We start from the raw sequence: 21,771 nt of genomic DNA on the forward strand, positions 1-21,771 counted from the left end.
CATATTAGGTTGTTCCAAACTGCACCCTCTCTGCCGTTTAGCAAAGTAACTAATGTCAAACAATATCCCCTTCCCCTGGGAGCAAAAGAAGGTATCAGATCTGTTGTGTAGGAACTTCGGGAGCAAGGGGTTGTGATAAATACACATTCTCCTTTTAACTCTCCGGTGTGGCCAGTGCGAAAACCTAATGGAAAGTGGCGACTCACAGTGGATTTTAGGAGATTGAACGCCAACACCGAACCTTTGACTGCCGCAGTGCCCAATTTGGCTGAATTGATAACAATAATTCAGGAGAAAGCTCATCCAGTTATGGCAACCATAGATGTCAAAGACATGTTTTTTATGGTACCTTTGCAACCAGAGGACAGAGACCGTTTTGCCTTTACATGGGAGGGGCAACAATGTACTTTCATCCGGCTACCCCAGGGGTGTAAGCATTCTCCTACATTGGCTCATCATGCTTTAGCCCAGGAATCGGAAAAAATACCAAAACCTGAAGACGTAGCTGTTTACCAATATATTGATGACATCCTCGTGGGAGGGAAAGAAATAGAGGAGGTGGAAACAACCCACCAGAATATAATTTCTCACTTGGAGAATTTGGGTTTGCAAATTCCTCCCAAAAAGGTCCAAAAGCCATCCGCAAGAAGTAGTTTTTGGGAATCTGGTGGAAAGGGGGAATGACGTGTATCCCACCGGACACCCTCACTTCTTTAGATCAGATTAAAATGCCTGAATCAAAAAAGGATTTACAACATGCTTTAGGACTATTGGTGTTCTGGAGAAAACATATTCCAGATTTCTCCATTATTGCTAGACCTCTCTATGATTTGCTGAGGAAAGGGGTCAAATGGGAATGGACCCCATCTCAGGAAGAAGCTATGCAATTGTTAATTTTTGAAGCAACGGCTCACCAGGCTCTCGGTCCTATCCACCCTACAGACCCTTTTCAGGTGGAATGGGGATTTGCCATATCAGGATTATCAGCACACATATGGCAACGGGGCCCAGAGGGTCCAACTTGGCCTGTCGGATTTTATTCTCACAGCTTTAAAGATGCCGAGAGGAGATACACTGCTTGGGAGAAAGGTTTGGTTGTGATTAGTCTGGCTCTCACAGAAGTAGAGAAAATTGCATGCCAACAACCAATCATACTAAGAGACCCATTTAAAGTTATAAAGGCAGTTACTACTGGGAACCCTCCCCCTGACAGGGTGGCCCAGAAAGCCTCAGTACGAAAATGGTATGCCCAGTGTGTGAGGGATTTCAGTGATGGTCAGTGTAGGGCCACTGTGGGAAATTACAAGCTGCACACAGCTGTGAGAACGCAACCTTGGAGAAGGGAGCTAGGAGGGTTGTTATCTCAAAGAGGGGAGCTAGGAGGGTTGTTATTGAGCAGGATGTTGCTGCTATCCGGGAACCGCTGTTAGCCAGCAGGGCACATACTTGGCAGGCCTTGCTGCATGCGCTGGCCACGCGTGCATCAACACCTGGTCAGTACTCTTCCACTGAATCTGCTGAGGGGATAAACAGAGGCAGCTTGGAGCAGAGGAGAGAGAAAGGACCCAGAGCACACTCCACGAACAACAGGGGACGCCCTGAAGGTGCTGCGCCTACCTCTCTTCTCTGCTCTGACCCCGCTGATCATCATCCTCCTGCTCGGCAGTGTCTCCGGCTTAGTTGGGTTGGTAAGACTCTCACAAAGGGAAAACAATACGCTGGTAACTGCTTCTGCTAGGAACTGTAACTGCTTATGCAGGCTATAATAGAGCAATAAATACTGTTGTGCTTTCAAATATCATATGCTGGGTGAACTTTGTGCATAGGAATCCTACAAACCAGTTACATAAATTGGCGACAAGGATGGGATTCCTGTAGCACAAACGACCCAGGGAGTGGGAAGTAAGGAGTTAGTGGATGGGGCTTGGTCAGTGGAGTGCATGCTGTGCCAAGAGCGCGTTGTCCCGAGTGTGGCGGGGAGGGGGGCGAGGAGCCCTCAGCCTTTGGAGCTTGGGCTCCCTGTGATAGAGGTGGTGTGTTTGTGTGGGTGTCCTTTGTGTCGACGGAGTTATACTTTTGTTACCACTCAGTGTTGTTGGTGGGGGTCGTAAGTTTATTTCAGCTGATTTATATTTGTGCTATAGCTTAGTGTTCTGGTGTGTGCAGTGTCGCAGGTCAACCCCTTTGGAATAAGTGATACATCCAGGTTGGTATTGTTCCCGTGCAAAGTGCGATGTTAATTCATAAGATGTTTAAGTGGAAAAAGACAGGGGGTGTAAACGCCCCTCCAGTCGATAGACCTGGCTGGACTACAGAGCCCTGGTGTACCTTGTGGGATAAATTACAGACATGTACTCGTGTGGGACTCGAACCACGGGGGGCTGTGGAACCTGTGGAGGTATTGAAGTATTGGGGGGAATTTATACAGACTTCCCATATGCCTTCCCGAGACTGGCTCACCCAAGCCGGACACATGACTGGTTGCTTGTTGTTTGCCTATAAGATTATGGTGGATTGAGTAGGAGAATTGAAGCAAAGAGTACAGGATGTCACCCAGGAGAACGAGCGCTTAAAGGCTGAAATATTGTTGAAAAGGAAAACGTTCATGATGGCAGTAAAGGAAGGGGAACAGCGGCAGGAACAGTTGGAAGGAAAATGTGCAGCGCTGGCACAGCGGTACACTCTACGGTCTGCGAGACGGTGGCGCAAAAGGGACAGTAAGACTTGAGACATGGGACCATGAGTGAGGGCAATCGTGAAAGACCCCAGTTGGGATCCTGAGACATGGGATGGGGACATATGGAGCATGAGCGAGGGAGAGGAGACTAGTGATGATGGAGGGAAAGAAGCTGAGGTTCCCATGAACAAAGGGGATCGAGCAGCCCCAGTATTTAAGCACCGCCTAGTTTCGAATGGAAATGGACTCGTAGCGCGAACAGATGAGTTAACGGATTATAGTCCGGAGGAAGTTAAAAATTTACTAGACAAGTATAAGCAATGTCCTGGGAAGCGGCCGCAGAATTGATTAGTACGATTAATGGAAGAAGGGGCAGACACTGTGCTTTTAGATGGGATGGATGCCAAGAAATTTATGGCACTCACTCCCGACCCCTATGTTCACACTGCCCTGTGATGCCTAGGTGACAATGCGATAAATATGGTTGCAGTGGTGGCAGAAGGCTTGTCAGACTGGTATACTAATGATGGGGCCTGGCCAGTTGGACCCCGGGAGTGGGTAACCCTACAACAAGCCTGTACTCTATTAAAAACAGAAGGCATGAAGCTGGCAGTAATGATGGGATCTCCCAAACTCTACTTGAGCCAACCGCTAACTCCGGGAATACGAAATATACTCCTAGAGGGCTGCCCAAAGGGCTGGAAACCATATCTAATTCCCGTTTTGTTAGCAGAGCAAGGGAGTCCCATTGACCAAATTATTGAAAGAATAAGCCAACTGGGAGATTTGCCTGGTTTGGAGCCCTCTACGCGGGTCATAGAAGGAGATAGGCAGAATACATGATCCCAGACAGAAGAGAGGGAGCCAGGGGAGCATAATAAATTGTTTTGCTTGCTTTTAGACAGGGGCATTGATCGGAGGGAGATATATCGCAAGCCACTCCAGGTGCTGCGGCGCATGGCACAAGAAATCCACCAGAAACGGATACAAAAGATTGCCTATGATGAGCAAAATATGAGTTCCGTAGCACCTCTTACACATAAAACCCAGGAGTTGTCCTTGGGACAACCAGACATTCCATCATTCGGGTGCACACAACCATCTGCATCCCCTCCCTCCCTCCCAGAGTTTGAGAATTCCATGTATTCATGGACCGATGTTAGGAAGGAGCAGCGGCGCCTTAAAGAGGATTAGGGACTAGACCAAGCCCCCGCATTGGATTGCTGTGTATTGCACTATGACCCTCGACCCTTTACCCGCTGTATTATCTGGTGGTCGTCCACCAACAAACAAGGGGTCAAAGCATTAGTCGATGCGGAGGTCACTATCATACACAGAAATCCACGCAAGATGCAAGGGACTACTAGTCCCATATGGGGGCTAGGAGACCAGCCAGTGGTGGGAACATTGACAAAATTAAAGTTGCAGATTGGTGATTGGGACCCTCATATGTATCAGGTATTAGTAGCTGAGATTGGGGAATATATCATAGGGATGGATGTGTTGAAGGGGGCAACCATGATGATAGAAGGGACGTTATGGGCCTTTGGTCAACCCGATGGCTCCATGCCCGGGCGATTACTGTGGGAAAAATCCAGGCCCCCGCTGCAATTCCTATTGCTTCCCAAATAGTAAATATATAGCAATATAAGATACCCGGAGGAATGAAAGAAATACAGGATACTATTAATGATTTACTACTAGCCCAATTTGGCCAGTGAAGAATTATTATTCTGCCTTGTGGAGTCTTTGCCCACCTACCCTTCTCTATTTCTCCACCTAAATCTTCAATTAATTTTCAGTCCTCTTTGGAATACTTGGGTTCACAATCAATTTGTATTTTACCATCTGGGACCAAAGACTGCACCTCTAATTCGCCCCTCTCAGCCGCTCTTTTGGCTTCCCGATCCGCCATAGCATTGCCCAGTTCCTGAGTGGCATTTCCTTTCTGATGAGCCTTGCAATGCATGATAGCCACTTTTTCGGGTAGCTGCACTGCTTCCAGGAGCCTCAGAATTTCTTCAGCATGTTTTATATGTTTCCTTTGGGTGGATAGGAGTCCCCTTTCTTTCCATATCACCCCATGGGAATGGACTACCCCAAAAGTGTATTTGGAGTCCATCCAGACATTAATCTTCTTGTCTTTAGCTAGTTCCAGTGCTCAGGTTAAAGCTATTATTTCTGCCTTTTGTGCCGAGGTATTTGGGGCAAGGGCTGCAGATTCTATTACCTGATCCATAGTGGTTACCGCATACCCTGGTTTGCGGACGCCTTGTCGAACAAAGCTGCTTCCATCTGTGTACCAAGAGTCTTCAGCATCTTCCAGCGGCTCCTCTTCCAGGTCCGGTCGGCTGGAATAGACTGCTTCAATCGTTTCCAGGCAGTCATGCGATAGCGGTTCTCCTGTGGTTCCACTGAGGAAAGATGCTGGGTTGACAATGTTAGTAACCACTATTTCCACATCATCCTGTTCCACCAGAACAGCCTGGTATTTAAGGAACCTTTGTGGAGAGAGCCAGTGCCCTCCTTTTATCTCTAATACTGTGGATACAGTATGAGATAGCAACACTGTCATCTTTTGGCCTAATGCCAATTTACGTGCTTCTTGGATATTTAGCACCAATGCTGCTATCGCCCTTAGGCAGTTAGGCCAACCTTTACTTACTTCATCAAGTTGTTTGGAGAAGTATGCCACTGCCCTTCTATATGGTCCCAAATTTTGGGCTAGGATTCCCAGGGCTACTCCCTGCTTCTCGTGAGAGAACAGCCAGAATGGCTTAGTAGTATCTGGTAACCCCAAGGCAGGGGCATCCATTAGCTTCCTTTTCAGTTGCTGGAATGCTTTTTCTGCCTCTCCATTCCAGGTGAGGTCTTTTGGATTAGATTTCAACAGTTCATAGAGTGGCCTTACCAAGAGTCCATAGTTATATATCCATAGGCAAGCTGTCTGTGGTCGAGGAGTCTGACAGATGGCCTCCTTTCTTGCTGTTCCTAGGGTCCTTTGGCCAGCAGTTATCTCGTATCCGAGGTAAGTCACGTGCCGCTGAGCCACTTGTGCTTTCTGTGGAGAGACTCGATAGCCATTAAGTCCAAGGAAATTTAGCAGACTGACTGTCCATATTATACACAGTTCTTTCATTTCAGTGGCTATCAATAGATCATCTACATACTGTAATATTATTCCATTTCCATGTGGTCGCTCCCACCGTTCCAAGTCTCTGGCTAATTGGTTTCCGAAAAGAGTGGGACTATTCTTAAACCCCTGTGGTAACACAGTCCATGTTAATTGTGTCCTTCTTCCAGAATCAGGGTTTTCCCATTCAAATGCAAAAAGCAACTGGCTCTCTGGGCTCAAGGGTAGGCAAAAGAAGGCATCTTTCAGGTCCAATACAGTAAACCAGGCCAATTCAAGTGCCAATTTAGTTAATAATGTGTATGGGTTTGCTACAACAGGATGCAGATCTTCAACAATTCTATTAATAGCTCTGAGATCTTGTACTGTTCTGTAACTACCATCTGACTTTTTGACTGGTAGAATGGGAGTGTTATATTCCGACTCACACTCTGTTAACAGCCCATGTTTGATAAACCGGCTGATTATTGGTCGGATTCCTTCCCTATCCCCTGTCCTGAGGGGGTATTGCCTGATTCTTACAGGCCACGCCCCTGGTTTGAGTCTGACTACTATTGGGGAAACGTTTTTTGCTTTTTCTGGTATTTCTGAGGCCCACACCCCCGGATATACTTGGTTCTGGACTTCCTCAGGTATTCCTGAGTTAACAGGAATATCCGTATCTATGAGGACCAAACTCAGAAGTTCAATTAGCTGGTCATCTCCCACTCGGAGTTCCACTTTCCTTTTTCAAATTTTATTTCCGCCTTTAGTTGTTCCAATAGGTCTCGCCCTAATAGGGGTTTTGGTGAATTAGGCATATATAAGAATTTGTGTATTCCCAATTGTTTTCCCGATTTAAATTTAAGAGGTTTCAAAAAGTACGTCTTCTCACTTTGGCCAGTAGCTCCCCTTACCGTTACAAAGTCATCATCCATAGCCATTCATGTTAAAGCTTGGTTTAAAACCTGGCATGATGGTTTAGCCCAAATTACCACACAGTTTCTCGCTCCCCCTCCCCAGTGGGATGGGGGAGAGAACTGGGAAGAAAGGGGGTTGATATGAAGACAAGAAGATAATTTACTAAAATAACAAGGGAAAACTACAATAATAACAGAATATAAGGATATTAAAATATACATAATGAGCAATGTGTGTTTTCTCACCACCTGATGTCCCAATGACCGATACAGCCCGTCTCGAGCAGCGATCACGGAAACAAAACTGAGCAGCAAGCAAAGGAGCAAAAGGGAGCCAGCAAGGTAGAGGGAACGATGCCAGCAAATGAGGGAGAAAGATGGATGCCAGGAAGGCAGATACCTGCCTTGGCCAGTCCCCACTTATATACTGAGCATGACGTTTATGGCATGGAATACTCTCTTTGGCCAGTTTGGGTCAATTATTCTGTCTGTCTTTCTCCCAGCTTCCTGCATCTGCATGTTAGCGAGACTTGAAAAGCAGGACAGTGTCCTTGGTCTCATTCACAACAACTGGTACCATCAGGGTGTTTTATCAACATTCTTCACACACTAAATCCAAAACACACCAGCTACTGAGAGGAAAATTAACTCTATCCCTGCCAAAACCAGGACACCCGGTATCAACTAGAAATTCTATATTCTGTTGTTGTTTCCCTAGCTTCAATATAACCAGTGGATCTGCTAGGGTGGATTCCCCAGGTCCCCATCAATCTTCTTTGACGTGTGCCTGTATTCTTTCATTCCCTTTTCTCTTTGGACATTCACTTTTCCAATGTCCCCTTTGTTTACACCACGCATACTGGTCCTTTTCCAACGGTCTCCCACACCTCTAGATCCCTTACTCTCTTGTAATGCCGCTACCAGCATCCGTTTATCCTTCCTCCAATCCTCCTCTTCTCTATTGCTAAACACTCTCCAAGCTTCATCTAACAGAGTCTCCAAATTTCTGCTGTCAGTTTTAATTTCTGCAACTTCCTCTGAATATCACTTGCTGACTGTCCTATAAACAGAGACACTAACTGCTGTACTCCTATTTTCCGACCCTGGGTCCAGAGGAGTGTGTTGCCTCCCTCTGGCCCCACCTCCTCCCTGAGGGGTGCCTGCACCACTATCTGTTCTTTCTTACTTCGGCTGCGAGAGGACACTGGACTATCTGGAGGGTTTTCCGAATCGGAACCTTCATTTCCTCCTTGTTGTGCTCCTACCGGTGGTTTATAATGCTCCGGCAGGTTTCCCATCCCAGGACCCCTTGTTTTCCCCAACTTCGTACATCTCTGCCCTATGCTGCATGCCGAGCGACACGTCTTTCCTTTTCTTCTCCAAAGCCATCAATATTGGGTCCTGTGGGGGTGCTAATCCACAGTCCATTTGATATTCGGGATGATTTCAGAGGGTGAAAAAAACGTGTCCGCATACGAGACCTCATCCCATTTCCCTTCTCTCCTCAAAAACGACATCAATTGCAACAAGGTATATTATTCCGTTAAAGGGCCATTTCTCCTCATCATGTAATTTATACAAAGGCCACCATTAATTGCAATACTTTAATAAAGTCTTTTTGTTTACACTTCCCCCTGCGGCTCTCCTATCTCCTTCCAGTGAGCTAAAATGCAGCCCAGAGGGCTCCTTTTCACTATTCTGCCACTTTGTTTGCCTCCCATAACAGACACTCTGCTTATTCTTCAGCCAAAGAATACAACCTCATTAAACTGACAACAATAATACCTTATCCAAGGCCAAAGATACAAGGGCGTACTCACCCCACAGCTAATACACCTCAATTCAAGACAATTGTCGAGACGAAATTCCTGTCTCCCGTTAAAAGAAATAACATACTTATGACACTTCAAACACTTAGCACGAACAAACAAGCAACAGTGGACAGGCACTCGTCCGTGCTCCACACCAAATAAACCCGGCACTACTCTGCTCTACACTTCCTCCCATATACCAGTGGCATTCTTACTGATTCCTTACACCTTTTAAGTTCCCACCGAGTACCTGCTTAAGCTGGCCTGAACGCTCAATCCTATCCCAGTCAGGCCAGTTCCCTTGACATTCACCACACCAAAAATAAAAAAATCATCCCCAAACTGTACCTCAACATTCTGTTTACAACCAAAGCATTCAAAAATATACATTGGGTTGCATGAAAAATCCTTATGCACATGTACAGGACAATAAGGGGTTAACAATCGGTTCGACTAACACAGTCTCAAAGTCTGTCATACGCTTCTCTGTCTCTGGCCTCTGGCCGCTCTCCTCGAGGAGAACACAGAACTGCGGATCAGGACTCCACACTCGCTCTGCAGTCAGACTGTGTCTCACTCACCCAAACACTCACCCAGCTGTTGATGCGGAAGTAACGGACACTGCTGACGACCAATATGATCAAGCAAATGCCAATTTATTGTTGATACATCCCGGTTAATATAGCCCTTCTAATTCCGCATCATGCGCAAGCTCTCTGCTAATTGGTTAACTATATCATGCACATGCTCCTAGCTAAAATATGATTCGTTAAGTCTCTATGTTCACGCGCACGGCTCTCTCCACCTGCACCCTGCTTCATGTTCAGCCCCCAGTCACGTATGCCAGCTGTTTTCCTTCTTCTCAAGGTTGCTTCATTTACTTTCTCACAGGAAGCTTCATTACTTTCTCACAGGCGGCCTCATTATTTTCTCACAGGTGGCTTCAGTACTTTCTTACAGGCAGCTTCAGTATTTTCTCACAGGCAGCTTCAGTGATGTCCTTGAGGCCTGCTGCTCACAAACATAACAATTCCATTCGGTCTGGATTGTTCACTAAGTGCCCCTGGTACTCCAGATATCCAACACCCAGCTTACTTCAGACAACAACATAAAACATTAAACATAAAACAATTGTCGTAGTTCAGCCCTGATCAGGACCAGACTACGCAGTCTCTCTCTCACTCCCCCCACCCTCCGAGAGAACAGGGGGAGAAAATATAAGGAAAAACGGCTCGAGGTTTGAGATAAGGACAGGGAGAAATCCTTAAAGTTACCGTCACGGGCAAAACAGACTTGACTTGGGGAAAACTATTCATTTATTACTACAAATAGCAGGATAATGAGACAGAGAACAAGATAACCTCCATCCACCCCTCCCTCTTCCCAAGCTTAACATTATCTCTACTACCTTCCCCCCGCCCCCGAGCGGCACAGAGGGGGAAGAGGGAATGGGGGTTGCAGTCAGTTCATCATACGTTGTTTTACGCCGCTGCTTCATGGTCGGGGGAAGAACTCCTCACATTCCTCCCCTGCTCCATTGTGGGGTCCCTCCCACGGGCCACAGTCCTTCGTGAAACTGCTCCGGCGTGGGTCATCTCTTCCACGGGTGCAGTCCCTCTAGAACAGCTGTCCCAGCAGGCCCTCCATGGGCCACAGCTGCCTTCAGGCATCCACCTCCCCCAGTACGGGGTCCTTCACGGGCTCCAAGTGGATCTCAGCTCCTCCGTGGACCTCCATGGGCTGCAGGGGGACAACCTGTTCCACCATGGTCATCACCACCGGCTGCAGGGGAATCTTGGCCAGGAGCCGCATTACTCCTCCCCCTCCTTCAGAACTGACCTTGGTGTCTGCAGCCGTTCCTCACAACAGGCTGGTAGATGTCTCTCAGGATCTTTTTTACATCTTATTCATATCTCATCTCCTCTCCACTTCTTGCAGCCGGGCTGGACTGAGTCGGGCCCAGTCGGCTGCCTGGCGAGAGGCCATAGGGTGAGGCCTGCAAGGCCCATGAGGCCTGCGCCTCCCCCTCTGCGCCTCTGCCCCCGCTCAGCTTCTTCACATCTTCTCTCTTCTCTCTTATTTTTGTTTTCCCCTTCTTAAATACGTTATCGCAGAGGCGTTATCACGGGACATTCTGCTACCAATCGGCTCGGCCTTGGCCAGCAGTGGGTCCGCCCTAGGCCCGGCCGAGTCCACTGAACAAAGGGGAGCGACTTCCAGCAGTTTCCTACAGAAGCTACCACCTTAGGCCCCCCCCCCCACTAACAAAACCATGACAACAATAAAACACTTATCCCATAACCCACGGTACCGGACACATAAAACTTCTTAAGTAGACAGCCTATAACGAGTATCATAAATCAATTACAGCTGCAATGATATAAATTCCAATTCCCATGGGTTACAACAGACAAACGATAGCTATCCCACACAGGGCTCCCACACTCCAGTGAGAAGCACCCAATTCACCACGGGGACCCACGTACTGCCCTGAGGAATTCCCGCAAAGTCACCACAATGACTTGCATGCTGCCCTCAGGGATTCCCGCAAAGTGTCTTCTCCCCCCCACCCCGTCCGGACTACCCAGGGGTGAGGCAACAGCTCCTTTCCCTCGCGTAGGACGTCTCCTCACGACTTACAGGTACCCCTTCTCCGACATACCTGGTCCGCTGATGATGGTCCTTGTCTACTCCCGCAGTGATCGGACGAGGGAGGGAGTTCTTCCGAGGAAGGCTCGGGGCGTGCCAAAGACGTCCCCCTCTCAGCCGGTCCTGCGGTCGAGCAGAGAGGGTCCCATCTGGGTCGCCAAATTGACGCGCGGATCAAACTCTACAACTCGGAGAGAGTTATAAAGCAGGCATGTTTTTTCGGTGCCGGGTGCGTGGGGGATCGCTCCTCCAAAAGCACGCACACCGACAGCACATTTTACCAAAAATTTATCCGGTGCAGGTATACATATTCATAGGATTGCACAATACAGACATACATATGCATAAGTGAGGCGGGGTTATTAAAAAAACACTTGCGTTAGCATTTCAGATCTGTCTCTGGTGGTCGTTTACTTCTTCAGGGGTCTTATCTTCCTCTAGATGAACTTTAGTCATTTACCCATGCTCTCCTTTCACTTGGTGATTTCAGCAGTTTCCCGACTTCTGACCGGATTTGTGGTGGAACTAACATTCCGAATTTGCGGTGGAACTAACATTCCGTCCTTTGCTAGACATATTAGTCCTTGACAAATACCAGTTTCTTGACAAATACCAGTCCCTGATAAGCTTAAGTGCAAACAGGATTGTTAGGCATTCTCTAGCAGACAGTTAGTCTCTTAAATCAAGCAATATTTAGCAGACCGTTAATTCCCTGTATCACAGGTATAAGCAGTCTGTGTGTGTGTGTGTATAAGCATGAAGTAAATGGTATGAAATAAGAGGTGAATACTGTCTTGGTTTTAGCAGGGATGGAGTTAATTTTCCTCTCAGTAGTCAGTGTGTTTTGGATTTTGTATGTGAAGAATGTTGATAAAAATGCTCTGATGATAAGGGTTGTTGTTAATGAGACCAAGGACACTTTCTGGCTTTCCAAGTCTCATTAACGTGCAGGTGCAGGAAGCTGGGCCAAAGACAGAGTATTAGTCATTTGGACACCGAGTGGTGAGAGATTGTACATTGTTCATTTTGTATATATTAATGTCCTTATATTTGGTTATTATTGTAGGTTTCCTCTTAGTAAACTGCAGCATAAAGCGACGTGTGATTAACTGACAGTAACCCACATTCCCTCTTCCCGCCCCCCCCCCCCGCCCTATCCCGCTCGGGGGCGGGGAAGGAGGTGGAGATGGTGTTAAGCCCGGGAAGAGGGAGGGGTGGGGGGAGGTTATCTTGTTCCCTTTCTCATTATCCTGCTTTGGTTTTAGTAATAAATGAATAAGTTTCCCCAGGTCGAGTTTGTTTTGCCTGTAACGGTAGCTTTAAGAATCTCTCCCTGTTCTTGTCTCAAACCTCAGACCTTTTTTTTTTTTTTTTGTCTTCTTATGTGCCCGGGGACGCGGCCACCACCAGGCGCTCCCCCTATCCGGCGGGGCGGGGGCAGCTTACCCAAAAACTGACATGGTTAACAGATACTCCCGTCTGAGTCGACCAGTGGCCTTTAGCAAGAGAAAAGCTGCAACATTTGAATGAATTAGTTGATGAGTAATTACAGCTTGGACGCATACAGCCAACAGACAGTCCCTGGAATGCACCTGTATTTGTAATACAGAAAAAATCAGGTAAATGGCAACTCTTACAGGATTTAAGGGCAGTAAATTCGGTAATTGAGGATATGGGACCTTTGCTACAGGGGTTACCATCTCCTTCAATGATACCCCGAGATTGGAATATTATCATTATTGATTTAAAAGATTGTTTTTTCACTGTACCTTTACATCCTGAGGATGCTCCATGAGTCACATTTTCTGTGCCTTCAATCAATATGGGAGAATCCAATCAGAGATATCATTGAACGGTACTTCCTCAAGGTATGAAAAATAGTCCAACCGTCTGCCAATGGTACGTTGCACAGGCTATAGGACCAGTAAGGCGCTTGCATAAGAATTTATCATTATATTTATCATTTATCATTATATTAATGATATCTTAATTGCAGCACCCAATGATTCTCTGGTGGGCAGAGTTCTTAATGATATCACCAGTGCATTATCCTGATTTAAATTGGTTATTGCTCAAGGAAAAATTCAAAAAGTATGTCCCTAGGAGTATCTCAGCTGGCAAATTATGGAAAGAACAATTGCGCCGCAAAAGTTAAAAATCCCTCAAACAGTGTTTACCTTAAACTATTTGCAGAAATTGCTGGGAGCTATCAACTGGGTACGCCCGGCTCTAGGCCTCCCTACTGAATTGCTTTCTCCACTATTTATAAATACTTAAAGGAGACTCAGATTTAACCTCTCCTAGGAGACTAACTCCAGAAGCACAAGCGGCATTACAAACAGTTTTGCTACAGATTTCCATTCATTGGCCTAAACAGCCCATGTTGCAATTTTTAGGAGAATTAATGTTGTATTCAGCAACTCATCTAAGTTACACTCCCATAAAAAATGCCTTGACAATATTTACAGATGGATCAGGAAAAATGCACAAATCCGTGACTGTGTGGAAGAAAAATGATGAGTGGCATCATGACGTACAATTGGTAGAAGGTTCAACCCAAATAGTACAACTTGCGGCGGTGGTACGAGCTTTGTATAAGTGGAAAGATGAATCCCTCAATATTGTCTCTGATTCTGCCTATGTGGTCAATGTAGTACAATGCGCTGAATAGGCAATGTTAAAGGAAATTAATAATCCTTTGTTGTATGATCAGTTTCAACAGCTATTATAGGTATTACATGTGCGGGATCATCCTTACTTTATTGTACATCTGAGAGCTCACACCTTGCTTCCAGGACCTGTCACAGAAGGTAACACAAAAACAGATGCTCTCACTAATGCGGTCCTCGTTCCAAACACACTCATGCAAGCTAAGCTGTCCCATGAGTTTTATCACCAAAACTCTACAGCCCTTCAACGACAATTTAAGCTGACATGGGAACAAGCTCGGGCAATTGTGCGTTCCTGTAGCAGTTGCCAGAACACAATTATGCCATCTTTATGTGGGGTTAATCCACGTGGTTTGTGCTCTCAAGAATTATGGCAATCTGATATAACTCATGTCCCATCATTTGGCCGACACAAATAAGTACATGTAACTATTGATACCCATTCCAGCTTATTGTTTGCCTCTGCTTATACAGGAGAGCGTGCTCGAGTTGTTTGCCAACATTGGACGTCAGTGTTTGCTTTCATGGGGGTTCCCATTCATAGAAAAAGAGATAACAGGCCAGCGTATGCTTCTCGTGCAGTCCAAACCTTCCTTGCTCTTTGGGGCATCAAGCATGTTACTGGTATCCCACATAACCCCACTGGACAGGCCATCATTGAACGTGCCCATGGTACACTTAAAAATATGCTGTTAAAACAAGAAGGGGGAATGGAAGAGAAATCTGCAAATGAAAAGTTAGTGAAAGCAATGTATGTGCTCAATTTTCTAAATCGTTGGAGTGACAATTCTTCCCCAATACAGAAACATTTTGGATCATCTACTGGACATGATGCCATCTGAGGGCAAGCTCCAGTGATGGTCAAGAATCTGGAAACAGGTAATTGGGAAGGACCATTCCCTCTTATAATGTGGGGGAAAGGATATGCTTGTGTCTCTACAGGAGCAGTGAACAAGTGGATCCCTGCACGATGGGTACGACCAGCACTCCAAGCTGCCTTGTGTTCGTCGGATTGTTAACAAGCTGTGTGGCAGCTCCATGGACATCAGTCACGGAAAGAACAAACGTGTGTGTAACTATGGCTGGTGCCACAGGACAGGACACCATTTGTCTGTCTGTATCATCTTCAAATAACCCTTTCAGAACATGTTTGGTCAGTCTGCCAGATAACGGTAGGGCGGCAACTCTGTGTAAAACAACAGCAGCCACGAGTGCTGAGTGCTAAATAACAAAAGATGGAACTTTTGGTATCACTAAAGATGGACTTCTGCCTATTTTTTTTTTAACTATTCAGGAGCTAATGTTACTAGAGGGGTAATGATTGTAAATGCTTTAAGACCTATACATCGCAACGACACAGCATGGTGTAATCATGCGAGCACTAACATATCAAAATCCAGACAGCATAAAAGACCTAAACGAAGCATACATAGCATTGAATCTGGTTGCCAAGATAATACAGAGTTTTGGAAACCAAGTGAAATTATTGCTGCTTCAATCTTTGCACCTGGTGTGGCAAGTGCCCAGGCATTAGCTACGCTAAATAAATTGGACTGTTGGCTTGCTAAGCAAACAAACGCAACTGCATCGGCACTATCAACGCTGCTAACGGATGTAGATTCTGTATGCTACACTACTTTACAAAACAGAACCGCTGTTAGCCTGTAGAGCACATATTTGACAGGCCTTGTTGCATGTGCTGGCCACACGTGCAGCAACGTCTGGTCAGGCCTTGTTGTATGCATTGGCCACGCATGCAGCAATGTCTAGTCAGTACTCTTTCACTTAATCTGCTGAGGGTAAAAACAGAGGTGGCTCAGAGCAGAGGAGAGAGAAAGGACCCAGAGCACACTCTATTAACAACAGGGGATGCCCTGAAGGTGCTGCGCCTGCCTCCTTTCTCTGCTCTGACCCCGCTGATAATCATCCTCCTGCTCAGCAGTGTCTTCGGCATAGTCAGGTTGGTAACAGAATAGAGCAGCAATAGATTTTTTATTATTAGCACAAAATCATGGTTGTCAGGATTTTGATGGGCTTTGCTGCATGAATCTGTCTGATCATTCGGAATCTATTCACAAAAGTATTCAAAACTTGCAAAAAGGAGTACAAAAACTGCAACAAAGTGATGATTTTGATATATTCAGAAATCTTTTTGGTGGATTGATAAAAGCTTATTACAAATAGCTGTTGGATGCTTATTCATTTTTTTATATATGTATTTTGATCCGTATTCCGTGTGTGTTGAAATGTGTGCAGACTTTAATAGATAAAGCGTTGAAACAAGCCTCTTCTCATAAACAAAGAAGGGGGAGATGTGGGTATTTCTTGAGCCAGTACGGTGTCAGTGAAAGCAAACTGACCTTGGGGGAGGGATTCAATCATGCTTGCAGGAAGAAAGCCATGGAATGAGAAGGGAAGCTTTAAGATACAAGACATTGTTAGCAGAATGTATGGCTTGTTTCAACAGAGACCTGCAAAAAACTAGTCACTGGCCTTGTAGATAAGAAAGTTACTGGAGTTGTTATGTCTGTAATGGTAGAAGAATGCTATAGTAGAAAATTACTAGAAGGTAATGAAACCTAGTTTTGCTTAGCAGTCATGAATATGTATAACGTGTGATCAGTAATTTTATTGGCTAAGCTTGTGTGTGGCATAATTGGGTGGTTGCTGTCCTTGGTTAAAATCGGAATTGTGATACTAGGCATTATACTAGGCATAATCATTAACATTCCATGCTTGGTCACCTGCCTACAAAAAATGATACAGAGAATACTACATCAGGTATTGATAGTAGAAAAACAAAAAGGGGGAAATGTGGAGGCAGAGAGTGCAGCACAGCTGTTTGACATTGACGAATTTGGGCTATGTCCTTGAACACCACTTGCTCAATAACAAAAAACAGCAACTAGAACAAGATAAGGAAATACCAAAGGCAAAAATAGGAAAGACAACCAAAAAACTATAACCAATCCAAATGACGCATAAGGCGCATGAACAGTATATTGCTACCAATCAAATTAGATGATTACGTGTGTGCACTTCACGTGTAACTTAGACTACAAAAGACTAATGCTGACTAACAATAAAGGTCTCTGGAACACCGTCCATGGAGTCTGTGTTTTTACTGCCACATGCCACAGGGGTATAAACACAGCCTGACCTTTTGTCACCAGGCTATACACCGGACTCTAGAAAAACATCACACGGAGGCTAGTGTACAACTTGTGCAGTATATTGATGATGTACTAATAATACAAGGTAGTAGTTTTGACTAAGTACAACAGCACCTAGATGCGATATTAAAATTGTTGCATCAGGAAGGATGGGCTGTCAACCCTCAGAAGATACAAGGCCCAGCACAAGAAGTCAAATATTTAGGCATTGTCTGGAATCACGGGATGCAGTGCATTCCCGACAAAGCTCTGGATACCATTAGGAACTGGCCGCGACCTGAAGACAAAAAAGGAATGCAAAGGTTTCTGGGCGCAGTAGGATATTGGCGTTCCTATGTTCCAGGGCTGGCAGTATTATTAAAACCATTGTATAGAATCACCCAAAAGAAGGCACGCTTTGAGTGGATCGATATACACCAGCAGGCTTTTGAACAAGTTTGTGAGCTTATCCAACATCACATGGAACTACACCCTATCCAGGTGGGTCCGATAGAACTCCAAGTAAGGCTGGAGCAGAACGCGGCCCTCTAGAGCCTGTGGCAGTCACAAGAGGGGCGAAGGCGACCTCTAGGATTCTGGTCACAACGCCTTACAGGAGCCGAAGAGTGGTATACCGCCTTCGAAAAGGCATTGTTAGCGGTTTATTGGGCCTTGCTAGATACAGAAGACAGGACAGTGGGACATGAGGTATTAGTGCGATCAGCAGTACCTATAGTTTCATGGGCCTTGGCACCCACAGCGAGTCACAATATAGGACACGCCCAAGAATCTACTATAGTCAAGATGAAGTGGTACATCCAAGAACGAGCAAAACCTGGGATGTGAGGTGTACACCAATTGCACGAATTAGTAGGTCAGAGCCTAACGGGAGAAGCAGAGAAAAAACATGATCTATACAATTATCAGATTGGACGCTGGGGAGTACCCTATGAACAGCTAACTGAAAGTCAAAAGAAGCATGCCTGGTTCACAGATGGTAGTGCTGGAACAAAACAAGGCAAACCCATGTGGCGTGCAGTTGCCTTACAACCCAGTCCTAAAACTCAATTGGTTACGGAAGGGAGTGAAGGCAGCAGTCAGCTAGCTGAACCAGTCGCTCTGTGGCAAGCCATAGATGCCACTCCAGAGAACACCATTTGCTATCTATATACAGATTCCTGGGCAGTAGCCCAGGGACTGGTAAATTGGCTAGGCAAATGGCATGCAGATGGATGGTATATTGGTAGCAAAGAAGTATGGGGGAAAGATTACTGGATAAAAATTTGGGAGTTGTTGCAAACCCGAGAAGTACGAGTTTTCCATGTGGATGCACATGTCAGAGAACAATCAGAAACCACGTGGTGGAATGCTGAGGTAGATCAGATAGCATGACCTATGGTAAAAGCAGCTATGCACAGCAGTGATGAGCAGAGGCCGCTAGCGCAATGGGCTCATGACAAAGTGAGGCATGCAGGCCGGGATGCTACACTAGCGTGGGCCCAACAACATGGCATTCATTTGCTGCAAGATGTGGTTACAGACGTTATACACCAATGTGAGGTGTGCTCTCCGTTGAAGGAACGGGTTTTCACACAACCAACCGGTCACATAAAGCGTGACCTACGTCCGGTGGAAGTATGGCAAATCGATTACATAGGCCCACTGCCCGAACACAGGCGACAGCGGCTGCAGACACCTTTTTTTGGAGTGATAGTGGCCGTGGCTAGTAGATACGCAAATGCTTATACTACTATTCGCTGCCTGGATATGATTGAAACATACTATGGAACACCAATCGAAATACGATCAGACAACGGTTCGCATTTTAGAAATCATACAGTAGCGAATTGGGCCGCTGAAAGAGAGATACAGTGGGTGTGGCATTTACCCTACCACCCACAGGGTGCAGGATTGGTGGGACGCCTTAATGGCCTATTGAAACAGCAACTGCGTAGATTAGGAGGTACAAAATGCATGTGATGGGTAGATCATCTGCCCACCACTGTGCGTGTGCTGAATAACCGCGCGGTGGCAGGAGATAACACACCCCTCCTATTGAAGAAAAATTACCACGCCAGGCCAATAAAAGTACCACTCACTCTGGTGCAATACTCTGCGTGGCACTAAATTTGCATTGACCACTGGGCGGGGATTCTTATCTCTTTATTCTGCACAAACATTAACGGTTGATGGCGGATAATTTCAGTGGTTCCCTCTGGACGTAAAAATATCTGTACAAGCAGAACAGACGGTGTTTTTCGTTTTCACATTACACCCAAACCATATCGTCAGTGGTTTTAATCTAATAAATCCAATACACAGCAGCAATCGACGGCCTATCTCCTTAGGCCTGCGCAACACTGCACCAACAAGTAGGAGTATCCCTGCAGACCTTTTGGCATCTGTGTATTTTTGGATGATGCCCCCACTCCATATTGAATCCAACCCTGTATTGCAAATGTTTGTGAGTGCAGGTGTTTGGTATCACCCCCCTGGGCAGTCAGGACCAGTTGCAGCTGAAGTGGTGGCTGCTGATGATTCACGGGCCATCACCATTGCCCTTACTGGTGAATCAAACTGGTTGCATGTACCTGCGCAGCAATTACAACACAGAGAATGAAAAAAAAAAAAAAAAAGACGGGGGAGTGTGGGGGGGTTAATCTTGATTTTGTCTGGTTTTTGTTTTGACAGGTTTATGCATACACATTTTTCCCCCGTGAGTAAAACATATGGGTGACATTGGCAAAGGTGACCTGACAAGATACCCTTTGTCTCAGCACAGCAACTCCCTGGAACCCATTTCAAATCTATTAGTAACGCTACTAGTAACGCATTTTCTGATTTGTTACTTGATGTAGATAGTATACGCCATGCTACGCTTCAAAATCGTGCTGCTATTGACTTTTTACTCCTAGCTCATGGATGTGGATGTGAGGACTTGGACGGTTTGTGTTGCATGAACTTAAGTGACCACTCAAAGTCCATCCATGCACAATTGCAAAAGATATGCCGACTGAACCAGTAATTAGTGGAAGCAACTGGATGGAACCTGTTCACTGGATGGACATGGGGGTGGGGTGTTGGATACCTGGAGTATCACGGACACTTAGTGAACAATCCAGACCAAATGGAACTGTTATATTTGTGAGCAGCAGGCCTCAAGGACATTGCTAAAGCCACCTGTAAGAAAGTACTGAAGCCACCTGTGAGAAAATAATGAGGCCGCCTGTGAGAAAGTAATGAAGCTTCCTGTGAGAAAGTAAACGAAGCAACCTTGAAGAAGATCGCAAACAACTTTGAGAAAGTGAAAACATGAAAAGTACGGGACTTTCCAGATTAGCTAACTGCAAGTAGGAGGGATATGCAAATGCAATCATTAGAGCTTAAGCCAATCACGCAATGACTAGTAGGCATATTTTATCTTAGCAATATAAATATGCGCACCCGGGACTAATAAATCAAACTACGCTTATTACTCATATTGAGTCTTTGTCGTACGTTCCTCCGTCGCTCGCAAATGGCGCCCGAACAGGGACTTACTAGAAGACACTGCTATCGGAGCAGCGGAGGCAGAGAAGCACTGGGAGCAGTGACCAGGGGGCAAGATCGACTACGCATTTGTCCTTCAGATGCGACGATCCGGAGCCTGAACCGTTGAAACAGGGGTTCGCCGTCTGCCAGGGCTACAGGACAAGCTGCAAAAAGGGGGTGCCTTAATCAGGGAGCACCAATCGTGAGTACTTAATTAGGGAAAAAGGAGTGCCTTAATCAGGGAGCACCAATTGTGAGCACATAATCAGGGAAAAAGGGGTGCCTTAATCAGGGAGCACCAACTGTGAGCACGTAATCAGGGAAAAAGGGGTGCCTTAATCAGGGAGCACCAATTGTGAGCACGTAATCAGGGAAAAAGGGGTGCCTTAATCAGGGAGCACCAATCGTGAGCACGTAATCAGGGAAAAAGGGGTGCCTTAATCAGGGAGCACAAATTGTGAGCACGTAATCAGGGAAAAAGGGGTGCCTTAATCAGGGAGCACCAATTGTGAGTACTTAATCAGGGAATAAAAGGGGTGCCTTAATCAGGGAGCACCAATTGTGAAACTGCCGGCAATAATGGAAAAGGAGGTAGCCCTAGAATTATTATGCTCTCTATGAGAGGACTGAGTTATGACTTGGCCATCCTAGAAGCTTTGCTGCAGTTGATGATCCTTTTGAACTCCCGACATGGGAAAAGATAAGAAAAAAGCTGTGGGATGAAATAAGTAAGGGATCTCCACCGTGTGGAAGCTAATTAACGAAACATTGATAAGCATGAAAGCCGAGCGTTCAGTTGCCGCATCTGCTTTTGCGGCCTTAACTCCAGCCGACGGGTCCACCTCCGCTACCAGCATGCTGTTCTTGGGTTTAATGAGCCCTGCCGCTGCCCCGGCTCGTGCTGAGGGTGGGGGGGTTCGAGCCCCAGCAAGGACTCCAGGAAATGCAGCCACAGCCCCTATAACTATAGATATGCGGGCACCAGAGGGAAAAACTGCCAAAGGCTTTTCACCACCATCAGATGTACCACCGCCAGGCACCCCGCCATGCTGCGCCAGTGCAGGCTCAGAGTCACAAGCCTTTTCGCCGGCGCCAACAGCTCCGGTTTATCCCCCATTACCACCTTCTTCCCTGCCACCATGGCGTGAGGAAGAGGGGGATGAACATTCATCCGGCTTGAAGGACGCACAGCTGCAAGAGACACTAAAAAGGCTGGAAGCCCTAGAGGTTCGCCTAGAAGCGTCGCTGGG

This window comes from Chlamydotis macqueenii, chromosome W, assembly GCF_036417535.1.
Source record: "Chlamydotis macqueenii isolate bChlMac1 chromosome W, bChlMac1.mat, whole genome shotgun sequence".
NCBI classification, from domain to species: domain Eukaryota; kingdom Metazoa; phylum Chordata; class Aves; order Otidiformes; family Otididae; genus Chlamydotis; species Chlamydotis macqueenii.